Consider the following 16,383-nt stretch of genomic DNA (forward strand, 5'->3'; position numbering starts at 1 on the left):
AGTATGTCTAGTTTACTCATGTTGTATCTCCAACTCATCAAAGGCCGTCTTTACATTTTATTTCGCTCACAGTTGGCTCTGAAGGATCTCTGAACAGGCTGCCAATACTGTCCCGTTTCAAACAACCTTACGTCTAAAGACATTTTTTTTTATGCTTCTCGTGCTCGCTTTACTAAGTTGAATCTCTTAACGATTTGGGATCAAAGATGCAAAGACGGTTGCAGTCAGCAGCTTTACCGCTGCATTTCAGCTGAGATCGGAATCTTACTGGCTACTCTTTAGCATCAGTGCCCAACATGAAGGCTTTGATTTATGTCAGCATTTTTATTCCTATTGCTGAATGCCTTTTCATTCCTATATTATATAGTAAGGGAGGTAAAAACATCCATCTGAAAAAAATACTGAAATCAAACGGATTTTTTTAAGAAGACTCCTCTGTAGATTTAAGGTGATGCTGTCAGGTTAAAGGCCCATTCCATGAAAATTGTGTTGTTTTTTTGTTTTTGGTGTTTTTAACAGGTTCTTGTGGCATTTTTCTGATGATGGAGGACACATATAAAGAAAATGACGCTCAAAATTGCGTTTCTAATTATTTAGTTCTTAAAATTGTTGTGAATCGGGAGCAGATGAAAAGATGTTGTTGGAAAAAGATTGTAGTTGTGACGTAGAAAATACTCCCGGATTGTGGCGCTGGAGTTGTTTTGCGCCAGTGGTCTCACCCTCAACTCAATGTTAAATTTCTAATGAACTACTGCCACTCTGCAGAAACTATGTCCTAGAAAACAACAGGGTCTGGGGTTTTTTTGTGGCTAAAAATGGCATAATCATCATTAAAAGACCACTGAGAACACTTTTACAATAGCTCAAAAGATTGTCAGAGTGTGTCTTTAAATGTAGAAAACTATAAGTTTTAATAAAAACCTTATGTGTACCTTATCACACCATAAAATCCTTAAATTTCCTTAAGTTAGATGGACAAACATCTGACAGTGACAAAACAGCCAGTTAAGGAAATGTTTTCTAGATATTTCCCATAAGATTAAAAAAAAATGTAGAAGCTAATAAAAAAAAGACTGTTAAAGAGTAACTTGAATGGGACGTTATGAACTTTTTTCACAGTTCTTGAAACTATTGGAGGAAATTCCCCCCTTTTTTCGTTTCCTCGCCACAGGAACTGTGAAAAACTGTGGGTCATACAGCCAAGTTCATTAGGTCTTTTATTAGGATTAGTTTTCTCACATGATTGGGAACATCTGTGAAACAGCTGGTCAGAGAAAACCTTTAACTTTATGGGAATCGGTGAAGATGATGAGTCTTTTGAGTTGCAGCATCTATGTTTAGCCTCTGCTGACCACTCCAGAGGAATGTGGTTCACAAGAATGAGGAGAGAGTCATGTCCACAATAATGGAAAGACAGAATGAATTTTTCTTTATAAATATTTTTTTGTTTTCACTTTTTCTTTACAGATCTATTTATTTTCCATTCTTAATGCCGATGGTTTCTGCTTGCAGTCAGTTTCTGGTTTCTGTTAAAGACTTTTAGCATTAAGTTTCCTTAATAGTTGTCTGTCTCCATATTTTGTAAATGGTAAACAGCATATAAAACGTTCCCTATCTATACCAAGGTTCAACTTACAAGGTCTCGCTGTTTTGCAGATTTTTGTCAGTGCAATTTTAAATGCTTTTTCAATTTCACTTACAGCGTGTTGTATTTTGTGTCCTGATTTGCTGGAGACATGCCATCTCTCTTATATATGTGCAGTTTGTCAATCTACTAAATCTTCTATCGCGGTCAGATCTTTGTTTTCATTCTAAAATACTGGACTTGTTTTTCTATGATGGTTTGAACGGTGGGAGCTTGAACAAGAGAGAAAAGAGTGAAAGTCCTAACCCTAACCCTCTGTCACACATGCACACACACCCATTCACTCACTGAGGGGGGTGGTAGCCATGGTACAGAGGTGTAGCTGTCAACCTCTGATTGGAAGGTTGAAGGTTCAGTTCCTGCTCTGCTTGCACATGTGTTGAAGTGTCCTTGGGCAAGACACTAAATCCCACATTGCTCCTGGTTGATGCCAGTGTTAGGAAGCAGAGCCGCCATGATTCTTGGAATGTGGATGAATGTGCTGGGACTGTAAAGCACTTTAGACCCTCTAGTAAAGCGCCATATAAGTATATTTACCAGTTACTGACGGCAGCTCCAGTGCTTTATGCTACGTACACACCTGGTGTGATACACCTGATGTGCGTTCAAGAATGCAGGTTTTTGCATGTGCTTATGTGCATTTAGCATACGGTGTTCACACATGGGGTGCTCCCACTGGACTGTCACTACCCGATACAAGCGCATGTACTCAGGTGGAAGAAGATTGGTGGGAAATGTCGGAGCGGTGCGAATGTTGTGAATCTTCCTCCAAGCTTTGTCTTTTACAGCTTTATTCTGATAAATGACTGACTTAGTGTCATATAACTCCGTCCGGGCACAAACTACAATTTTTAATTTTTCCTTCATGATCACTTTTCAAGTGATTAGCACTTTCTTGTTTTAAAACGGACGCTACCCATATGTCATTACAAAATCAGAGTCCCTAACCGCTCTACCTCTGCACCACAGCCGGTTCAACCTTTTGGTACTTTGGTCTTGTCACCCAAAAAATAAAAGCTGCTTCCCCTTCTGGTTTCTTTACAGCTAACTTTCAAGAGCTGTTGAAGGCGTGGTCATCCGCTTGTTGCCCTTTTCTCTTCTTCCCTTCATCCTATTTCTTATGGACGTTTTCAAAACTATTTTATTTGACTTAGCTAACTGGTGTCTGCATTGGTAGGAGGGATGACAAAATCGTCTGCCCTTCACTCTGGTCATCGCACAAAAAGACAATTTGCTAAGATGAAGATCCCCTTGTGCATTGACAAACATGTCTGTCCAGACCCGTACCACAGAGAGGAAGTGGTACCCTTTGGGGATTGCGGCTGAAACCTGAGAAATCTTGCAAAACTACGACTAATGAGGATGTCCGTTCTTAGATTAACCTTTCACTCATATCATTGTCAAAACATTTTTTCTACAGACAAAAACATAAGGCTTTTCTAAGTTTAGATTAAAATTTTGCTCACTCTTCGAGGCCATTTTCTTCTCCATACTGCTTTGCACACCACTGTACAATTTCAGAATCGGCAGCATTTCCATTTTGTGGTCATTTTAAAACAAATGTAACAATGGGAGCCCAGAGCAGTTGGCAAATGAACTACCAGCGTATGAGGCCTTTAACTGAAGCAGATCTAAATGAAATATGCATTAAGCAGCTTTGGAAAAAGAGCCAGATTAGCAGGTTGAGCAATGGAACACGCCATGCATCTCTGTTTGCACCTGAAACATCATCTCCCTCAGAGGGATCTGATTAATGCAAGCAAAAAGATGAGGGATGATTAACATTTTCAGCTGTCGCACTTGAGAACTTTTTAACTCCAGCTTTGTTAGATAAAAGGCATGTGAAAACCACAAGGTTGAAAGGAACTTTTTGCACTGACTGATTTGTTGAGTAAATGAGGAAATGTTAACCAATTCTGTATTTGTATACTTTTTTTACTGCCGTGTTTCAGCACTTGTGACTCGGCAGGATTTTATTCATAGCGTGAGGACACGTTGCATTAAACACTTCTGAACAAATAAAGTGGTGTGCAGACAGTGGGCCAGTTCCTCCTACTATTTCCCTTCTGCTGGAGGTGTGTGGCTGCCAGCATTGTTCACTAGCTGCACTGGACGCAAGCAGCTGTGTGTTTACTGATGACAAAAACAACTTACTGCAGATGCTTTAACCCTTCTGAAAGCGTTAGGTACTGCAGACAGCTGGTGTTTAGAGTACAAGGAGCAAGAAGCTATATATAAAGCGCAAAGCTTTATCTGGAGACTGTTCACGTGCGCATATCTGTTTCGTATCTGACAGGAATTCATCATCGGGCGTGTAGGTATTCCTCCGAGCGTTTCCGCCCTTTCCTTCTAAGGAATTCCGGGATGCGTGCGGGGTTTGGAGTTCAGGAAGCTGTGTGAAAACCGTCATCAAGTAGAAAATATTGGAAGAGACAGATTTTCCCCTTTTTTGTGTCTTTTTCCACACAGTACGGGATATTTCCAAATCTATGGTGACCAAAAAGGCGTCAATACAAAGTTTTTTATAAATTAAATTGATGGTCTAAAATAAACTTAACACAACCAGGAAACTTAAGTCGAATGACTTAGAAATCAGCTTTATATTTCACTTTGACAACAGACAAAGATATGAAGAAATTTGGCTTATGATCAACCCCAGATTTTTTTTGTCATAATTAGTAGTGATGCCAATAAAAACCAGATAAAGTACTGGAATTCCCACTTCCATCATCTTTTGATCTAGTTTCAGTAGTCTTTTAATCATTATTTTGCTGTTTTTAGCCAAAATCAAAAAACCTGTGTTGCTCTTGTGGGTGGGACTGTTGGCACAGAGTAAGCCTGTCCTAACTTCCCATCATCCCAATGTTTATGCTCTCTCCTGCTACCTTACAGCCCCTCACACCCCAACCTCACAAAACCGGTGGCATAAAAATAGCGAACAGTGTTATCAAGCCGTACAGTTGTGAGCCAGATGCCAGCTCAGAGGAGGAAAACAAAGACAATGGATCTTTCTGGAAGTGGATGGATCAGATTGGACCGGAGCAGGGAGCTTGTGGCCCTCTGACTGTGGCACCTACGTCACACCTACAAGGTTTTTCCGAAAGCTCATGATTCACAGCAATTTAGATAAGAAAATACTATGAAACACAATTTTAAGCTTCATTTTCTTTAGATTTGTCCTCCATCATGATTAAAATGCCACATTCACATGTAAAAAAAACACCAGTTAAATGGTTCCATTGGAACAAGCATCAAACATTTGAAGAAGCTCAACAGACCTTCCACTGATGTCCACAGTCAGGACTAAACATGGGGAGGCAGCCGTTCAGTTTTATGCAGCTAAATTCTGGAAGATTCTTTCTGGCAATCCTGGAAAAGCTATAATCCGGCTTTTATTGTTGTAAATGACATCTTAAAGTCTTTATCTGCTCTCTTCTTTTTTTATTCTGATTTTAAAGAGATTTTGATGATAATTTATGGTTTTACTGTTTAATTGCTTTACGTGTACTTCTGCTTTCCGATTCTTCTTCTTCTAATTGTCCTTCTGTTAAAAATTTTGAAATCAAACAAACTTTGCCCTAATTACTTTGTGAATCGTTTTTTCTCCTCTCACATTTACACTGCAACATAAGCATACAGTGGTTTATTAGCTATTTGTGTGCAGAAGGATTTCACATGCAAAGAATGTCTGACTCATTGTTCCTTTGCTCGTCTATGACTCATTCGTATTAGAGCTAAACAACACTGGCTGGATCTTTAACCCATTTCTTCTCCTCGCTCAGTTCAAGGGACTGTCTCTTTGGTCTCTTTTGCATAGAGAATGGAGACCCATCTACCCTGCTTTACATAGCAGTTGAAGGCTGATAACGTGCATTTTCTTTTTCAAGAACCAGATACGCTTCTTGATTAAACTTTGTTTGTGTGTGTCCATTTTTTTTTTTTGAATAGGCAAATAATTCTTGCATTAGTCAATATTTCCAAACAGCGGCATCGCTTGATCTACTTGGACGAACTTGATCATACTTTTCAACGCCTATTGTTTGTGAAAAATGAGCTACATACCTCATTCATCATTTTAATCTACTATTCTGGTGCTGCGAAGATGTAAACAACTGTTTGATGATAGAAGTATTTGAAAAGGTAAAGGCTTTGTTCTAAACACCCTCTTGATTATGTCTTAAGTTCACAGGTTTTAGTTTTTATCATTTAACAAAGACTGAACTGGGAAGTCAGTTTTTATTTGTATTTTGTCCAGTACCGTCCAGCATTTATGCTTTAGCCCTCAACTGTCATATTCAGAAAATATTTTTAAAAATAGTGTCCAAGTTGGACTTTAATTATTTAAAAGTTCATACACTTACTGTCAGCACCAATGTTTTTTTTAACCCTTTTGCAACAAAGAGACACCTCAATAACGCACTTTTTCTTTGACTTAACAGAACCATTTGTTTACATGATCAGAATGAATCTGCTGATTCTGATGTGAATACAAGCGGCTTTCATATTGGCTTTATAACCAGGTTGATTTCTAAAACAGTTAAAACAGTTATTTTTTTTACATAATAATTAAATTAATTCATCTTTTTTATGTGCTTTATTGATATCTAAGGATTCTAAATTCTGTTTGGTAAAAGTTATGAACCGGATAATGGTAAATCATGTAATAAAATGGTTACGGTAGAACAGGGGTGGGATTATATAAATTCGCTTCCTTCCACTCCCTTTCAAGCAATCTTTAATTTTATGTCTAATTATCGTAAGTTTGATAAGTCTTTGTATGAATGCATAACTGCTGGTTGTAATATTTTTGTGTATTATTTTTACTCGATTGCTTGAAATAAACCATTTCAAATCAAAAATCAAATCAAAATAACCGGTATGCAACATATAACTGGCGTTAAGTGTTGCATCCCGTGGCAAAGGCCATTTTTAGATTAATTTAGAATCAGGTGATAAGCGTTTATCGCAAAAGCAATTCACTACTGTGAAGTGTTGCATGTCAGCACAAGACTGCTTTGTTCCACTTCAAAATCCACTAGAATTATGGTTAAAGAGTTACAGTAGTTGTAAGAATGTTAACACTGGAAGGGTTGGTGTTTTCTAACATCTTGTAGTATTTTTCTGATAATTGAGGACATGTACAAAGAAAGTTAAGCTCATAATTGGATTTTTTAAAATGTCTTCTTTCAAATCATTGTGAATCAGGAGCAAAAACAAAAAGGCTTTTGGAAAGAGCCTGCAGGGGTGACGAAGGACTTACAACTGCCAGGCCACCAGCATCTGTAGATGCATCTGCTTGTAGACGACTGGATCCGTGTACGTCTTGTCTCCCTCGACTGAGCTGGTGTCGGGCTGAAAACTGCGTGCCTGAATAACTCTAATATTGCTCGCCATTTTTGTTGCACCTGTAATGTTAGGTTGGGGTGTGTGAGGGGCTGTAAGATGACAGGAGAGTGGGTAAGCAAAGGGGTGATGGGAAGTGGGGGCAGGCTTACTCTGCACCAACAGTCCATAACTCAGAGATGACTTTCTGATAAACTCTTGCCGCAGTGCAGAAACTATGTCCTAGAAAACGACAGATTTTTTTTTGATAATTAGAAGACCACTGTGAATGCTTTTAAAATAGAGCAAAAGATGATTGGAGTGAGACTTTAAAGGGTTAAGCGAGGGTAACTATAAAATAAAGGTCAAGCTGTAAGTTCTACTCTGGTTCTTTTTATGTAGATTTGCTGTACAGCAATTGTTGCAACCCCAGGATGTTCAGCAAAGGCTTGCACAGCATGTGCTTTAACTCTGACTATGACGCGCACATGGTTGCTATCATTTTCAACTAAATGGATTTGACAGAAAAAAAATAGTTTAATGCCACAAAATTCAACAAATTAACATCTAATGTGTTATGATATGAATCATTTGTTAAAAAAATATACAGCGTAGCTGGATCAGCAGTTCAGTTCTGTTTTTAATTTACTTATTCCATTGCAAAATGTTGGAAGTTGAAGACGCAATGTCAGTTTGAAATTGCAACAAAACAAGAAGCAATTTAACCGTTTTGTTGTTGTTGTTGTTTTTACCCGAGGAGCTCCACTTACATAATTAAAGCAGTTATATTTGACCTTGTGCTAACCAGTTATAGTGCTTGACTTTCAATTTTCTAGGTGGGCTTTGCATAGATGATGTTCCTTTTTGGGAAACTTTTTGCATATTTTAATTTAAAAACATTCCTTCCTGTTAACAAGTTCAAATGTTTGATATTCCACAACTGAAATAACTTGTAAACATAAATGCTCTTTATTCAATGTAATTTAAGATTCTTAACAAACAGGTGAAATGGAAGCACAAACATGTGGTATTAAAATATATTTAAAGTGAAATGGCATTTATTCATTCTGCATTTTAGGTTTTATCTTAAAGAGTTATAACCTAAGAGGACTTAGTTTTGTACTTCTCCATACAGACAGAAATATGAGGATTTTTTTCTTTCAAATATTTATTTAGACTTCAAATAGTACATAATTTAAATCATGTGACATCACTCTTCAGAAACAACTTTTTCATTTTTCATACACATTGATTTCCATTGAACTTTGAAAGATTCCTCTTTGTAGCTTTCACATCTGCCTGTTCATTGACATTCATAGAAACATGGAGTTCCAAGCTTTTTCCCTTTGTGTTGACGCAGAGCTGCACCCAGACAATGTGGCCCTTTTTCATTCACTTGTGCTTAAAACTCTTCATTTAACCTTATGGTTGCAAACATTCGTTTTTAGAGAGCCCTCAGAGGCCAGCTGCCTTAAGCCAGTGTCTGTTAAGGTCACGGCTCTGTGATGGGATACGCAGACACATGCATGCAGACATATATACTCATATATACCCGTTTACCATATTGGTTTCACTTTCCCTCCCCGCTTTCAGTTGTTGCTTGACTGCCAAGTTAACACACCTGCAGAAGCACTTTAACGGCTTGGCTATTAAAAATAGCAAATCTTGTCACTGAATCTGAGTTGTGATGGAGTGTAACTCTGATGGACAGCTCTTGTGTTGAAGCAGTAATTTGTGGATTTGACTCGGAACAGCCTGGGACCTGAACCTGCAGATGTTGACATCCTTTTGACATCTAAACTTTGAGCAGCACAATAAAAATAGACAGACTCTCAACCCGAAAGAGGAAATCGACTTGCATTGACTTGCATGCATTTGTCTCAGCATGACTGCAGAGAAAGATAGTTCTCATGGCCCAAACAGATACTTTGGACCCTTTAAGTGACACAAATTCAGAAAGCAGCCAAAAAAAGTCAATTTATCGCTTTTGAAAAACATGACCTTGCCCCATTTAAGTGCTCCTCTCTTTGGGCTGAGTTGCTGATTTATTGACAACGCGCCGCCACGCCTGAATGTTTTAAAAGCAGGGGATTTTTTTTTATGGACTTTGAACCACGAGACATGGCGTGGTGAACGGGATGGAGAACTCATGACTGCAGACAAACAGGACTGGAGGGGTGGCACAGAACACCCCCCCCCCCCCCCCCATCAGCCCCTCTGTGGGACGCTTTTGTCCGATAAGAGATCACGCACCACACCCAATCCCAGTCATGTGCTCCTCATTACAAGACAAGCAACAAGGATAGGTTCTGTCAAAAAAATGTCTATTTTTGCGTGGTTCTTTTTTTGTGTGTGTTTGGGTCAATCAGCAGTTGTGTAGTTCTTCTTTCCACATGTTTACAGCACGTTCTTGACTGGAGAGAAGGTGCAGGGTTCCTGTGAGTGGGTGAGCAGGGCATGGGTCAAGGCTTTTTAGTACTTGAAGACCTTAAATCTGCTCCAGGGGAATCTTCCTCCACACCCACGCTTCATTCTATTACTCTCTGGACCAGATCAGTGTTCTATAAACGCTAAGGCAGTCCATGCATGCACGCAATAGACTACTTAAAAAAAATCAGTCTTTCTTCCTGTCTGCTAAATGTTCAGGCAGCAAAAAACCGACTGCAACTTTGTTTTATAGATAAGTCATAAAATCTACAATGCATTTAACATCTTGCTTAGTTTGGACTTTGATGATTCATTTCCAGCTCTTCATACTGAGAAAAATGCTGCAAGAACTGAATTTTTTACAGCTGCAAAAACACGCAGACACCCTACAAAATGGATCAAATCATTTTTGAAACATTGTTTGGATTCCAGCCCCCCCCCCCTTCGCTTGTCTACATGTAATGCAGGGTCCATGCATCCTGGCAGGCTTTGCACGTGTCCAGAAAAGAATTAGCACCCATGTTCTCTCAGCACACTATGAACACTTGGGCTGAGCACCAAGGAGTATTATGGCCTGGAACAATATTTGGCAGCCCACTTACATTTTTATTATATACCATCTGAAAAAAAGTCAAATCTATAAAAAGTCGCTGTAACATATTAGACTCAGTGCAACATCAGTGTACTTCAGTACTGTAAATGCGCTGGAATTACAATCATTTTTGGCAGCTTTATGAAAAACTTGTGAAGTGTTTTTGCTACTTTTATTTTAAAATGGGTTATTGTAGCATTCTTTTTTTGCAAGAAAATCACTGCTGATGCAAAGAGCCAAAATGACTTGTTCATACATTTCCTTTTGGACTGAATATTTCCAAGCAGGAACCTGGGTATCATCCAGCTGCAAAATTCCTTTTTTTTGCTTTGGAAACAGAAAGTGAAAGAGAAGAACAGTGTTTCACAAAAAATAAAAACAAAAGACCAGTTAAGATCAATACTTTTATTTAAAAAAACAAAAAAAAGCAGTAGAAAAACTGTAGAAATTGCCGTTACTGATTATGATTGTGCTTCTGAAAGGATTTTCTGCATAACACAATTATGCAGGAAACTAAAAGCTAATCGTTTAATTTGCTTAAGGAAGGAAAGAAACTTGTTCCATCCAGGATTTGTTTTGTTTTCGCTGAGCAGCAACATACAAGTGCTGAAGCGCTGCAATCCAAGGAAGAGGAGTTTTGGCAAAGAGCTGCCACTATTGCTAAAGCTGCATTCACAGACTGGGAGGAAATCTTATTCTTTAATTCTAAGAAGTCTGATTTCTGAATCTGTAACTCTGGGAATGTTGGTCAATCCAGCCTCAGTTTTTCTTCCTCTACAACAGACAATGAAATGGTTAAAAAAAATACATAACAAAGAACAAAGTACAATAATTAATGTATACAACTTCAACTGATAACTAACTCTCATGCAGGACAGTGGAGGCAAGTGAATCCACTCACTGACAGCCAAAAAACGGAGTTATCTGAATGAGGAGAGATTCATCAAATAAAAAACCCAACCCACCCTAGACCCTCCCCCCTCCGCTCTATTAACACATACATCCCATAACCCCACACACAATGAATACTTATGAAAGTAACTTAAGGCTTGGCTCTGCTGTGAGGAAACAGCATATTGGGAAGCTCTTCATAACAGGAGCCAGCTCAGCCACAGGAGGATCGCCACTGTGCCCACCCAGACCGGGACAGCAATAGGGTCCACTCCACAACCATCAGGCAGCAAAGTTGGACACCCCAGGCCCAGAAGGGCGGTAACCGCGGCAACAACCACAGACCAAGCTGGCAAGCCCTGCCATAAAGGATCCGCACAGGGAAACACTGGGGCTAAAATCATAAGAGGTCAAAGTTGAATAAACAAGATGTATGTATACATAAAATGAAAAAAAAAAAAAACATAGAATATATTAAATACAAAATGCTGTGTCAAGTGTTTCTATAGTTGTAGCTATTAAATAATATATGGACAAAGCTGTTGAACGTAGGAAGGAGGATCCTGATGCTGCTTTCATGAGGTGGAAAACTGACAAAGTCTGAAAGAATTTCCCTAAAAGGGATATATTTAGCTTCTCAATGAAATCTCTAAAATGTATTTTGGTTATTTTGACAGTCTTGCACATACCCCTCAAAATTAAGTCATTCTCCCTGATAAATCAGCTTCTAACAGACTTTTAAATAAGAGTGAGAAACCAATGTCCTTGAAGTATTCAGTTTTTGTCAGATCAGAAAGACACTGCAGCAGATTTCTAATAAACTCCTAACAAAACCCCTTTGAATCTGTAGCTGGAAATCCTAAACTGTCTGTACATTTTTATTAGTTTTTTTCTTTGTGCAAGTACCTACTACTTTATTTTCAAAAAAAGAAAAAAAACATTTTAGATTTTATTTTTAAGCTTTCAACATCATGCAATCAATAGAAATGACATTTACACACAGTAAATTAGCAAAAACATTTCCTCTTCAATGTAAAAAGCAAAAAAGGATTTAATTGTACCAGAGAATTCTTTCTTTTTTTTTAAAGGACCTCATCAGATCGCGTTCTTCTTACTTACCGTTTGGCTGTAATGTCATGTACTGTGTCTCTGCCCTCTGCTGATCATGGCGCACTGAGCCTCACATCCACGCAGGGTCTGCTAAACACTTAATGAAAACATTTCCCAATCATCATGTTTACCCAGACGGATCAGTCCAGCTGAATCAGATCTTGATTCCAGGGCTACACCGTCCGGTTGGAGGTTCTCTGGTGGAGGACATAACCACTTTAGTGCTGGCACATGGACTTTTATCTTGACTCCAAATGCCACATAGTCTGTGTGTGGGGTGGTATGTGTGTCGGCTCCAAATCAAACACAAGAATAAAAGACAAGTTGAAGATTTAAAATGGGTCGAACAGACAAGCAATATTTCTTACAGATGAATCATAACTCATTAAATAATATGTATTTGGAGGCTCACTTTCAATTTCTTTTTGAGTTATTATTTGTTTATAATGTCATTTGAATGATTGATGTCTCTCACCTGTGCCCGCACATGCATGCCTGCACATTGCCCGTGTGCGTGAGTGTGTGCATGTACGTGTGTGTGAAAAGCATGGGTTGTAACACACACGTCCGTGCACACACTCACACACGGGCCATGTGTGCGTGAGTGTGTGTACGTGTGTGTGAAAAGCATGGGTTGTAACTCACTTTGACTGGGAGCTGAGGCCTCTGGCAGGGAGAGCTAGTGAGCCTGGCAGGTCTCAGCAGGGCTCAGAGGCGCTCTGCAGCTCGGCTCCTCTGGCGGTTGTGGGCTTGTGTCCATGTCACGCGGAGGAAGTATTCACAAGAACGCCTTACTGGGAGGCCTCCAGCATGAAAAACAGGACAATATCATTGTGTCTTATTGTTGGCAGCCCCATTCGCTTCGCAGAAGGTTCAGAGCCACTGAGCTGCACGGTTGTACTGACATTCATTCCAGTTGATTTGTACTGGGCTTGCCATTTCGCTGTGAGGAATGGCTGCTACGGGCCTAACAGACCAGGCAGCAATGTGGCACCTCCTAAATTTTAAATCCTGACGGTTTGTTGTTGTTTTTAGCATCTTTATTTTAGATTTTCAGGCAGCAGAGAAGACCAAATAACAAATTAAAATCTCCCCCAAAAATCTTTTTTTACAATTATTGTTCAAAAATTCCCTTCATACAATCCAAAATGTGCCCTGTGCATTTCACACATGCACAATAAAAAACGTTGAAAGACAGACATGCATGGTATGCATGAAAACAAAAGATTCATGTATCACATCTACATCTAAACATAGAAAAATGTCGGTTTTTAAGGATCAGATCCAACATCTGTGAGCCATACATTCCTAAACACATCCGGCTCATATGGACACAAATTATTTTCTCCTTAGGTCTTTGGATCACATCTGCACAAATGAAGCCCAGAATGTCCTTCTGTTTTTCAGAAAAATGGGAGTAAGTTCTTACAACCCAAAAAGCTGAATGGGTGGATAATAATACATAAATAACTCTGCCAGTGAGCATTCAACCTTTGCATCTATGTTTTTTCAAGTTTCTAATTGGAAGAGAAAAAAACTGAAATTCACTTTTGCCTTTCCAAGTTGACCCCAAATATCTTGTTTTTGCAAAAAACAAGATCAGACACAATCGGTCAAAACCACAGGTCCTCCACTGGGACTTGAAGTCCCCCCATATCACTCAACAAATGTTGACTGGAAACACAAAGGTTAATGTTTTTCCTGTTTTAAGCTTAAATATAAGTTATTGGTTTCTTTTTTTTTAACTCTTCAATTGTAATAGTGTTAATTTTGAAATTTTGAAATCAATAAAATCATTGTTTTAAGCCCTTTCTAAGCTCATCTTGCTCATTAAATCTTTGTTTTGTTCTGGAAACCTGAACAGCTCCTGTTTATTCACATTTTAAGCTTTTGTAACAATTCTGAAAACATTTTAATTGTGAGTTTTGAAAGGGTTACAGTTATTCATGTTTTCTCTCTATTTAGGTTTTATTAAAGTTTTTCTAAACAATAAGCTTTAAATCTTACTTTTAAAATGCGCTGTATTTAAGAGGCACCGGATAAAGCAACATCCAATCCCGCTGCAAACTCGATGAGTCTTCTTCTGAAGATTAAAGTAGCATAAGTAGCCTTATTAATAAAATGTATTATTATAATTATTATTATTATTAAAAAATAAAAGAAATTCTCAGTAAAAAGTTAAATAAAAAAGTTAACTTCTGCTTAAAACCTACAAAATAAAGCACACATTGAATAAAAAAAAACATGACAATATGACCCAATGATGGTTTAAACGTTAAAAATAAATCAAATATATAAAAGGAAAAAACAAAAACCTTTCTTTTCTCCTAAAGTTGTGTAATTTCTGCCTCCGGATGATGATGACCGATGCCATCTTGTTGTCTGCAGCCAGGCCCCTCTCTCTTTGTGTGATTTTAAGCACTGATCTTGATGCTAGTTTACATATAAAAACCACACAGGCAGACAGTAATCCTGTCTGTGGCTAAGCTTGCACCTTTTTGGAAAAAATAAAATAAAAAAATTAAATAAAGAGCTGGTGGAGACAAAGACGGAGGAGGACTGAGCTGAACGTGACATGGGGCGCAGTGGAGGCCACAGTTCAGCAATAGTGAGAGCGAGGTCATGACCAGGACTCTGACCCAGAGTTTAAATATGGACTCCGACAACCTGACCACCCTGCTGTGTGGTCCTGCTTTCCCTTCATTTACGGGCCACCTTGCTCACCTCTTTGCCTAGCGTGCAGCTGTTAGGCGAGTCTTTACATGTTCATTAAAAGTCCAGAGTAAAATAATGAGGACAAAATGACACCAGATTTTAAAAAGTCAAATCGGTTTCGGTACTAAAGTAAGCGGCCAGAGAAATCTGGAAAAAATGAGGAAAATGTCTACCTCTCTGGAAAACGCTCTCCTATCATGCAGAAAAACTATGTTATTCAAAGGAGTAGGCAGAAAATGTGAACATAGGAAAAAGAACGCAGGGTGCAAACTAAAGTCTTTGGCAGAGGTTGTTGGCACTCCTTCTCCTCTTGCTTTTGCTGGTTTGTTGGCAATGTTTGGTTTTTTGCTGGCCCAAAAAGAGCTAAAACAAAGCCAGATCTTTTAGAACAAATCAAGATTGTGGGTTTTTGGCTGGGCTAATGAGATTATTCTCTTTTAGTACTTAGTATTCCTAATTACATAAAGAGGTGTCTGATGCACCTCTATAACCTTTGTCATTCCCAAAGTTAAAAAAAAGTATATGTCATTGTATTTAAATTACTGGTTGTAGTTTTTTTTTTCCTTACAGACCAATGTTGACACAACTTTTGAATTTATATGCCCCCTCCCTGGATGAATTTGAGCTCAAACACACTCGCACTCACTAACACCTTCTGCACTGTGTGTTGAGATCATTTGGGGTTGGGTGACAGATACTGAGAATGCCTGGGACTAAATTAAGCCCACTGCTTCATCAAAAACATCCTGCCTGCTTGCCTTCTCAGGCTGAGACTGTTGTGACTTCTTATTGGGAGCACAGGTGAACTGCTGGGAAACAAACACACACTCGCTTTCCTCACACGTACATCAAGATTCAATATTTTCCTGTGGAATCTGTGAGAGAAAAAAAATACATCTTTGTTTCTAGAAATACCTAAAAATATCTGTCATTTAAATGCATAGGCGATGCATTCTGCGAATGATGACTGTGCATTTTAAAGTAGGTGATCATTTAAGACTAAACAACTTGTGAGGTCACAAAAAGAAAAATCATGGAAAAAACCTGAGTTCTCTTTCAGCACAAAGATGTATAGTGATGTGACCTTTAAATCCATTTCTGTTTCACAATGTGTGTCCTTTCACCGAAAGAAACAGACTGAACATTTCTTTCCATGGGACGTCAGAGGAAAGAACGTATTCAGCTGTATGTGCACACAGACCTGGTTTGATCCATATACAGTAACAGAGAGCACAAGAATGGGTGGGAGCAGCAGTGCTGCAAAAGACAGGAGGGTGGAGGGGAGTTTTGCACTACTCTGATCCCGCTCTACATCCACTGATGACCCCCACAGCTGTAAATCCTGAAAGTAGGAGACAATTTCTTTATCTTCTTTCTTTTTCTAAGGTTTCCTTCATTTTTATCTTTATGTTTTTGAAAAGTCGATGTTTTTTGTCAGAGAAGAGAGTTCAAAAGGTCAAACTAGTGATCCATCTCTTATGTTTTTGACTTTTCCTTCTACATTGTCTGATCCAGGGACACAGAGGGGATTCTTAAGCTACATATAAACCAGGTATTTAACGCGCATTCAGCCCAGGGGGTTCACACTGGACGAGCAGGGAAGGGCTTCTTTTTCTTTCTCTAGTGATTACTAGCGGATGTCAGCCACCTACAGTTGGAAAAGGCTTGGTGCTAAATGTCA

General features: G+C 38.7%; 1 long non-coding RNA gene across 1 annotated transcript; it reads right to left on the bottom strand.

The window, feature by feature from the left end:
- Positions 1–10,376: 10,376 nt before the first annotated feature.
- LOC144981321 (uncharacterized) lies at positions 10,377–14,183 on the bottom strand. Its single transcript, XR_908638.4, has 2 exons — positions 12,633–14,183; positions 10,377–12,184 (listed from the first exon to the last, which is right to left on the bottom strand). It is a non-coding gene; the product is annotated as an uncharacterized LOC144981321 (long non-coding RNA).
- Between the last annotated feature and the right edge of the window lie 2,200 nt (positions 14,184–16,383).

This window comes from Oryzias latipes, chromosome 1 (genome assembly GCF_053564925.1).
Source record: "Oryzias latipes strain Hd-rR chromosome 1, Olatipes_Hd-rR_3.1".
NCBI lineage: Eukaryota > Metazoa > Chordata > Actinopteri > Beloniformes > Adrianichthyidae > Oryzias > Oryzias latipes.